Genomic DNA, 8,118 nt, shown 5'->3' with positions numbered 1-8,118 from the left:
ACAGTCAGTTTTCGGCTTTCTCTACTGAGGTGCTCGCCCAGCCGAACCGGGGCACAATCGCAGTAGTTCTCCTGGTGCTACCTTAGCCGATAGAGTGGAACGTAAGGTAGCCGAACTCAGGAGCCGGGCAACCCAACATTTGACCAAAGACATGATTCGGAGCTGATGCATATAATGCCAAAACTCGCGACGCCGAACACTCCCTAAGGTGTTCGGTCTTTATGAGTGCGGGCGAAACAACACTCTTTATTAAAAAAGCCCCTAGTGTCCAGGTACGTGCAAAAATTCTGACGTGGCCACATGTCAAGACGCCAGCCTCCTCCTTGGTTATATCAGAAAAAACCAGGGGATGTGTAGCAACAAGAGACAGTAAAAAAGGTTTACGCAGGGTCTTAATCTAAAAAGAATCCTTTAGGACGGGTCCCTGCTGCAGGTTTGCGCATGTGTCTCCGTTGTGCCGTATCCTGGACGGGTGCCGCACGACGTTCATCTGTAAAAGAGAGGAACTGAGTTGAAAACGGGTCGTGCCAAACAAAAGTTTAAAATAAACAAAGTGTAAAGTAAAATATATAAAATTGAGCTTTATTGTCTCTTATTGTATATGCATGGAGCCCCTAGTGCGGGGGTATATGGCCACTAAGCCTACATCAATGATGATTTTGTACCGAACTCGTCTATCCGCATCCGTGGTCTTTAATGACCTATTTCGAAGTTTTTTGGCCGGTGAGGCCATTTTACTGTGGGGCTGTCAAAGCGGCCGCACAGTCCTCCGCTTGGGGAGGCGCACTTTAGTGCTTCCCCTTCAAAGAGATGATGCCTCGTGGATCGGGCATCTTAAGCGTGAGAGATGCATAATGCGGTATTGCGTTAAAGCGGGCGAAAGCTTCGCGTCCCAGTAGTGCTTGATAGCGACTTGAGAACGGGACGATATGGAAGGTTAGCTTTTCGCGGCGGAAGTTATCGGCAGAGCCGGATATAACTTCGAGCCGGAGAAAACCCATACAATGGGTGTCCGGACCAGGTGTTATCCCTTGAAAGGAGGTTTTGCTGCGGCGGATTCTTGCTGGGTTTATCCCCATGTGATGGATTGTATCATGATATATCAGGTTTAGTCCACTGCCGCCGTCCATAAGGACATTTGAAAACCGGAGTTCGCTAATTATTGGATCGAGTATCAAGGCAGTCCAGCCTGCACTCTTGATATTTCTAGAATAATCTAGCTGATCGAAGATGATTGGTTTTGACAACCAGTGGCGGGACCCTTTGGGGATAGGTCGTGTGGTGCGTACCTTTATGGGCGCCGCACATTTTGTTATGTGAACTAAGTTCACTGTTTTTACTTCTTGTGGGAAGTTCTTTTGTTTCCTGGTGCTCTGCTTTTGGGGTTCGTCCTCGTCTTCGCTTGGTGTGTCGAGCCCCTTGTGTTCGGCATTGAGTCTGCCGGATTGTTTGAAAACCCAACAATCTCTGTGGGTATGGTTAGCAGGCTTCCTGGGAGTACTGTGTATCTGACATATCCTGTCCAGGATTTTATTTAAGTTGGATGGATCGTCCCTGTTATCCTGGAGGGGTGGTTTTGTCTGATTTTGTCATGAACCTTTGAATCCGGCATTGACTGCCGTGCTCTTCGGACTTTTTTCCTTAGTCCGGCGACGGTCCTTGTTGCGTCGCGGTTTTCCGTTTCCATCCCTGGTTTCGGATGTACTTGGGTCGCTGGGGCTGCACCTTGCCAACCAGTTGTCCTCTCCTGCACAAAAGCGGGTCATGAGGCTTGTTAGTGCGGCCATTGTTCTTGGCTTTTCTTGGCCGAGGTGTCTGGCAAGCCATTCATCTTGGACGTTATGCCTAAAAGCTGCTAAGGCTTCGGTGTCCGGACAGTCGACTATCTGATTCTTTTTAGTGAGGAATCTATTCCAGAACTGCCGAGCTGATTCTCCGGGCTGTTGAGTTATGTGACTGAGATCGTCTGCATCCGGGGGCGGACATAGGTCCCTTGAAAATTTGCTCGGAAAGCATCCTTGAGCTCTTCCCAACTTCCAATTGTGTTTTCAGGAAGGCTTTTAAGCCAATGCCGGGCTGGCCCTTTAAGCTTAAGGGGTAAATATTTTATGGCGTGGAGATCATCTCCTCTAGCCATGTGTATGTGGAGGATATAATCCTCGATCCAAACTCCAGGGTCTGTTGTTCCATCATATGCCTCTATGTTTACGGGTTTGATCCCTCTGGAAATTCATAGTCCAGGACCTCATCGGTGAAACATAGGGGGTGTGCGGCGCCCCTGTATTTGGGTGTGCCGGATTCTGATGATGGCTTTATTGCGTTGCTTACGAGAGCTTGCTTTCTTGGCCCATAAATGGACCTAACTGGGCCGTGATGCGAATCCTTAGGTGGGTCGCATGCCAATTTAAGTGCGGCACCGCTTGCCGCTTTATGGGGTCGTCTATCCGACCGTGTTGCTTTCTTATTTTTTGCATGCGAGGGCTCTAGGGCCTCTTCGTCGAATTCAGGCAGTAGCTTTCTTTTCGGATAGCTTTTAGTGCGGCGACCGTCGCCGTATTTATCTGTGGTATTGATTACTTTACTCCATCTAATCCGGAGTGCATCTTCCGCTGTTTTTAGCTTCCGCTTCTGCTTTTTCAGGATGCGTGCAGTTGCAACGAGCCTCTCTTGGAGATTCTTCTGCTCCATGGGTTTATCCAGCGTGAGGTCGTCCGGAATGCCATTTTTGCCAGAGGAGGGATGTTCGGTTTCTCTATCCGTGTTGCCCTGTTCGGACGGTTGCTCTAAGGCCTGCTCGTCATCTACCGGCTGGTCCTGCTCTATGGCTGGATTTTAATCGAGGCGGGGCTTGGGTCGGCGTTTACGCCGACGCTTTGATTGCTTTTCGGGGGGTCGATCTCCCGTTCCGTCCCCTTTTTCCTCGTTGTCGCTTCCTTTAGGGGTATCCACCATGTATACATCGTGAGATGAGGTGGCTGTCCAATGCCCTATGGGCGTTGGTTCATCGGTATCTCCTGCATCGTCATCCATGCTGTCGATGTCTCCGGAGTCGAAGTTGAGCACGTTGTTTAAATTGTCGACAGTGGCTACCAAGTGGGTGGTGGGTGGGCTTTGAATTTCTTCATCGTTCATATCCCATCCTCGCTGACCGCAGCTCGGCCAGGGCTCTCCTGATAAAGAGAGAGACTTGAGAGAATTCAGGATATCGCAAAAAGGCGAGTGCTGAAAGATGTCCGCGGCAGTGAACTCCATTATTGGCGCCCAATCGGATTCGATCGGCAGGGGTGCGGGGGGTTCGGAGTCCGGATAGGGGTCCGGATCCTCGGAGTCATGAGTCACGCGGAGTGTGGGGCCGGCGTTCGGCTCGATCGCCTTTGAGATCGCAACCCCCAAGGTGACGTGCAACCGCTCATCCTCGATTGACACAACTGGCTCTGAATTAAGGGTCACACCTGGTGCGTTTGCGGCCTCCGGGATACTGTTCGGTGACAGAGCTAGATCATGCCGCGTGAGACAGTGCGGCGCACTTGGTTGTGGCTCGAATCCATCGAAGATCAAATCTCTGCGGATGTCTGCCATGTAGTTTAGGCTTCCAAACCTGACTTGATGGCCAGGGGCGTAGCTTTCAATCTGCTCCAGGTGGCCAAGCGAATTGGCCCGCAGTGCGAAGCCGCCGAAGACGAAGATCTGTCTGGGGAGAAAAGTCTCACCCTGGACCGCATCGTTGTTGATGATCAAAGGAGCCATCGGGCCTAAAGGCGACGACACAGAGGAACTCTCAATGAAAGCACCAATGTCGGTGTCAAAACCGGCGGATCTTGGGTAGGGGGTCCCGAACTGTGCGTCAAGGCCGGATGGTAACAAGAGACAAGGGACACGATGTTTTTACCCAGGTTCGGGCCCTCTCGATGGAGGTAGTACCCTACTCCTGCTTGATTAATATTGATGATATGCGTAGTACAAGAGTAGATCTACCACGAGATCAAGGAGGCTAAACCCTAGAAGCTAGCCTATGGTATGATTGTTGTATGTGGAGTTGATGTCCTACGGACTACAACCCTCCGGTTTATATAGACACCAGATAGGGTTAGGGTTACACAGAGTCGGTTATAATGGTAGGAGATCTTGAATATCCGCATCGCCAAGCTTGCCTTCCACGCCAAGGAAAGTCCCATCCGGGCACGGGACGAAGTCTTCCATCTTGTATCTTCATAGTCCAGGAGTCCGACTGAAGGTATAGTCCGGCTACCCGAACACCCCCTAATCCAGGACTCCCTCAGTGGGTAACGGTTGGATCTTTTCCACACACTATATAAGGGGTCCCCTTCTTCCCCGTTGACTTACCTCTTCCACCATTAAGCTCCATTATTGCTCCAAGCTCCATTTTCGCCCGATCTCACTCCCTAGCCAACCAAACTTGTTGATTTGCTCGGGAGTGGTTGAGAAGGCCCCGATCTACACTTCCACCAAGAGATATTTGATTCCCCCCACTAATCCCTTGCAGATCTTGTTACTCTTGGGTGTTTGAGCATCCTAGACGGTTGAGGTCACCGCGAAGCCATAGTCCATTGTGGTGAAGCTTCGTGGTGTCATTGGGAGCCTCCAATTGAGTTGTGGAGATTGCCCCAACCTCGTTTGTAAAGGTTTGGTTGCCGCCTCCAAGGGCACCAATAGTGGAATCACGGCATCTCGCATTGTGTGAGGGCATGAGGAGATTACGGTGGACCTAGTGGCTTCTTGGGGAGCATTGTGCCTCCACACTGCTCCAACGGAGACGTACTTCCTCTCAAAGGGAAGGAACTTCGGCAACACATCCTCGTCTCCACCGTCTCCACCCTTGGTTATCTCGTGCCTTTACTTGTGGAAGCTTATTTGTTTCATATATCTTGCTTGCTTGTGTTCCTATCCGTATTGCATCATATAGGTTGCTCACCTAGTTGCATATCTAGACAACCTACTTTGATGCAAAGTTTAAATTTCTAAAGAAAAGCTAAAAATTGTTAGTTGCCTATTCACCCCCTCTCTAGTCAACCATATCGATCCTTTCACTAGCCCTCTCCGGTGTCTATATAAACCGAAGGGTTTTAGTCCATAGGACGAAGAACAATCATACCATAGGCTAGCTTCTAGGGTTTAGCCTCCTTGATCTCATGGTAGATCTACTCTTGTACTACCCATATCATCAATATTAATCAACCAGGACGTAGGGTTTTACCTCCATCAAGAAGGCCCGAACCTGGGTAAAACATCGTGTCCCCTGCCTCCTGTTACCATCCGCCTAGACACACAGTTCGGGACCCCCTACCCGATATCCGCTGGTTTTGACACCGACACTAACCGTTACACACAATTTACCAATCTTGGTGAGACCGAATTGAGAAACTCGGTTGGACCGATTCAGCAAACCTAGTGACCGTTAGGATTTTCGGTGGGACTGAGATGCAACTCGGTAGGACCGATATGGTTAGGGTTAGGGCATAACGTAATCTCGGTGTGACCGATTACACAAACTAGGTGGGACCGATTTTGGTAATAAGCTAACCATAGAGTTGGTCAGGTAAACTCGGTAGGACCGATTTTCTCATTTCGGTGGGACCGAAATGTTACGAAAGGGAAACAGAGAGTTTACATTGCAATCTCGGTGGGACCGATCGCTCATCTCGGTAGGACCGAAACGTTATGAAGGGAAACAGAGATATTATAACCCCATCTCGGTGTGACCGAGATCCCTATCGGTGAGACCGATTTGCCTAGGGTTTGTGGCAGTGGCTATGACATCTGAACTCGGTGGCGCTGGATAGAAAGAATCGGTGGGGCTGAGTTTGACTTTTGGTTTAGGTCATATGTGGATGTGGGAAGGTAGTTGAGGGTTTTGGAGCATATCACTAAGCACTATGAAGCAAGAACCTCATCAAGCAACACCTCATCCCTCCTTTATAGTATTGGCTTTTCCTATAGACTCAATGTGATCTTGGATCGCTAAAATATAATATGTAGAGTCTTGAGCTTTGAGCTTGAGCCAATCTTTTTGTCCTTAGTATTTTGAGGGGTCCACTTTCCTCATCCATGCCATGCCATTCATTGAGCTTTTCCTGAAATGTTAATCTTGGAATAGCATTAGCTCAATGAGCTATATGTTGTTAGGAATTACCAAAACCACCTAGGGTAGTTGCACTTTCAATCTCCCCTTTTTTGGTAATTGATGACAACATATAGATCAAAGCTTCGACGAATGATAATAAGAGTGAAAAAATTTGTCGCTTTGAGAAGTATGTGAAAAGCAAGAGCTCCCCCTAAATTTGTGCATAGTTTATGATTTGCTTTGGACTGCAAATGCACAGAGAGTTAGGCTCATGGGTTACTCTTCCATGTCACATACATCTTGGTGGAGCGCTCAAAATGATAATAATTAAATACATGCACTCATCACCAAGCAAAGTGAATGATCATATAGGGATAAAATGATAATGTCATCCAACAAGCATTAATGTAGCGTATGATCAAACACACATGATCATCCAAGTATCACACAGACAGAAAGTATCTCAATCAAGCAAAGCAAATAAAGTTCAATCACCAAAGCAAGAGAGAATAAAAAAGCAATGCTCTCTCTCGAAGCCTATGATCTATACATTTTTCTCCCCCTTTGGCAACAAGTTACCAAAAAGTTCCTAGAAAATGCATAGCACTAAATTGTCTCTCAGGCTTCGTCTTCAGGTGGTGGTGTCCGGATAACTCCAAGAACGAATGCTTCAGTCGATGTAGATTGTGACACCCCCGATTCAATCGTACACTAATCATACACGTAAACGTGTACGATCAAGATCAGGGACTCACAGGAAGATATCACAACACAACTCTAGAAATAAAATAAGTCATACAAGCATCATATTACAAACCAGTGGCCCCGAAGGCTCGAATACAAGAGCTCGATCATAGACGAGTCAGCGGAAGCAACAATATTCGAGTACAGACATAAGTTAAACAAGTTTGCCTTAAGAAGACTAGCACAAACTGAGATACAGATCGAAAGAGGCGCAGGCCTCCTGCCTGGGATCCACCTAAACTACTCCTGGTCGTCGTCAGCGAGCTACACATAGTAGTAGGCACCTCCCGAGTAGTAGTAGTCGTCATCAACGGTGGCGTCTGGCTCCTGGGCTCCAACGTCTGGTTGCAGCAATCGGATATAGGAGAGGGGAAAAGGGGGAGAAAAGCAACCGTGAGTACTCATCCAAAGTACTCGCAAGCAAGAAGCTACACTACATATGTATGCATTGGTATCAAAAGGATTAAGGGTATCATATGTGGACTGAACTGCAGAATGCCGGAATAAGAGGGGGATAGCTAGTCAAGGGGCAGCAGCCGCGGCAGCAAGCAACGCAAGGAGCAGCCAGCAGCACTGGGCGCGACATCGCGTGCACGGACATCGCCGGCTAGCGATAGCAGGCACGGCCGGGGCGGCCAGGACGTAGCCGGACGGCAGTGATGGGTGAGCATGGGCCGTGGCGAGGTAGGACGTGGCATGGTTGGTCGTCTATGTGCGGTCAGGGGCTTAGGCTGGAGCGGCACACATGGGCGGGCGCGACCATGGGCACGGACGGGCTAAACTCCGGCCATGGTGACTCGTCCTTGTGCGGCGATGCCTACGGCGATAGATCGAGGGGGGACGGTAGGGGAATCAGGAGATGAGCTCACCGTGAATCTCTTGGATGTGGTTAGGAGGCGTGGGGACGCTTGGGCGCGCCGAATCTGATGACGAACGGCGGCGGCCGTGGCAAGGAACCAGCTCGATCCCGAGCATACGGTGCAGCTCCGGTAGAACGGATCCGCGCAGATGATGTACCAGACAACGACGGTCCTCTTCGACGTGGTGTCATAGCTCGGGGAGGGAGGTGGCCACGACAAAGATGGAGGCACGGCGATGGTTGCGCCCGGGCACAGACGAATTTGGGAGGGAGAGGGAGACGAGCGAGGGGAAAGTGGGTGTGCTAGGGTTCGCAGGGGGTCGATAGCGTCTTATCCATCGGAGGGAAACACAGGATGGCCGACACGCATGCCCAGCGGCGGCCATGGTGGTTGGATGTATGCCACGACCTCTGTCTCGTATGGGGAAAGGGA

Source organism: Triticum dicoccoides, chromosome 1A (genome assembly GCF_002162155.2).
Source record: "Triticum dicoccoides isolate Atlit2015 ecotype Zavitan chromosome 1A, WEW_v2.0, whole genome shotgun sequence".
Lineage (NCBI taxonomy): Eukaryota > Viridiplantae > Streptophyta > Magnoliopsida > Poales > Poaceae > Triticum > Triticum dicoccoides.
This window is presented reverse-complemented; position numbering follows the sequence as displayed.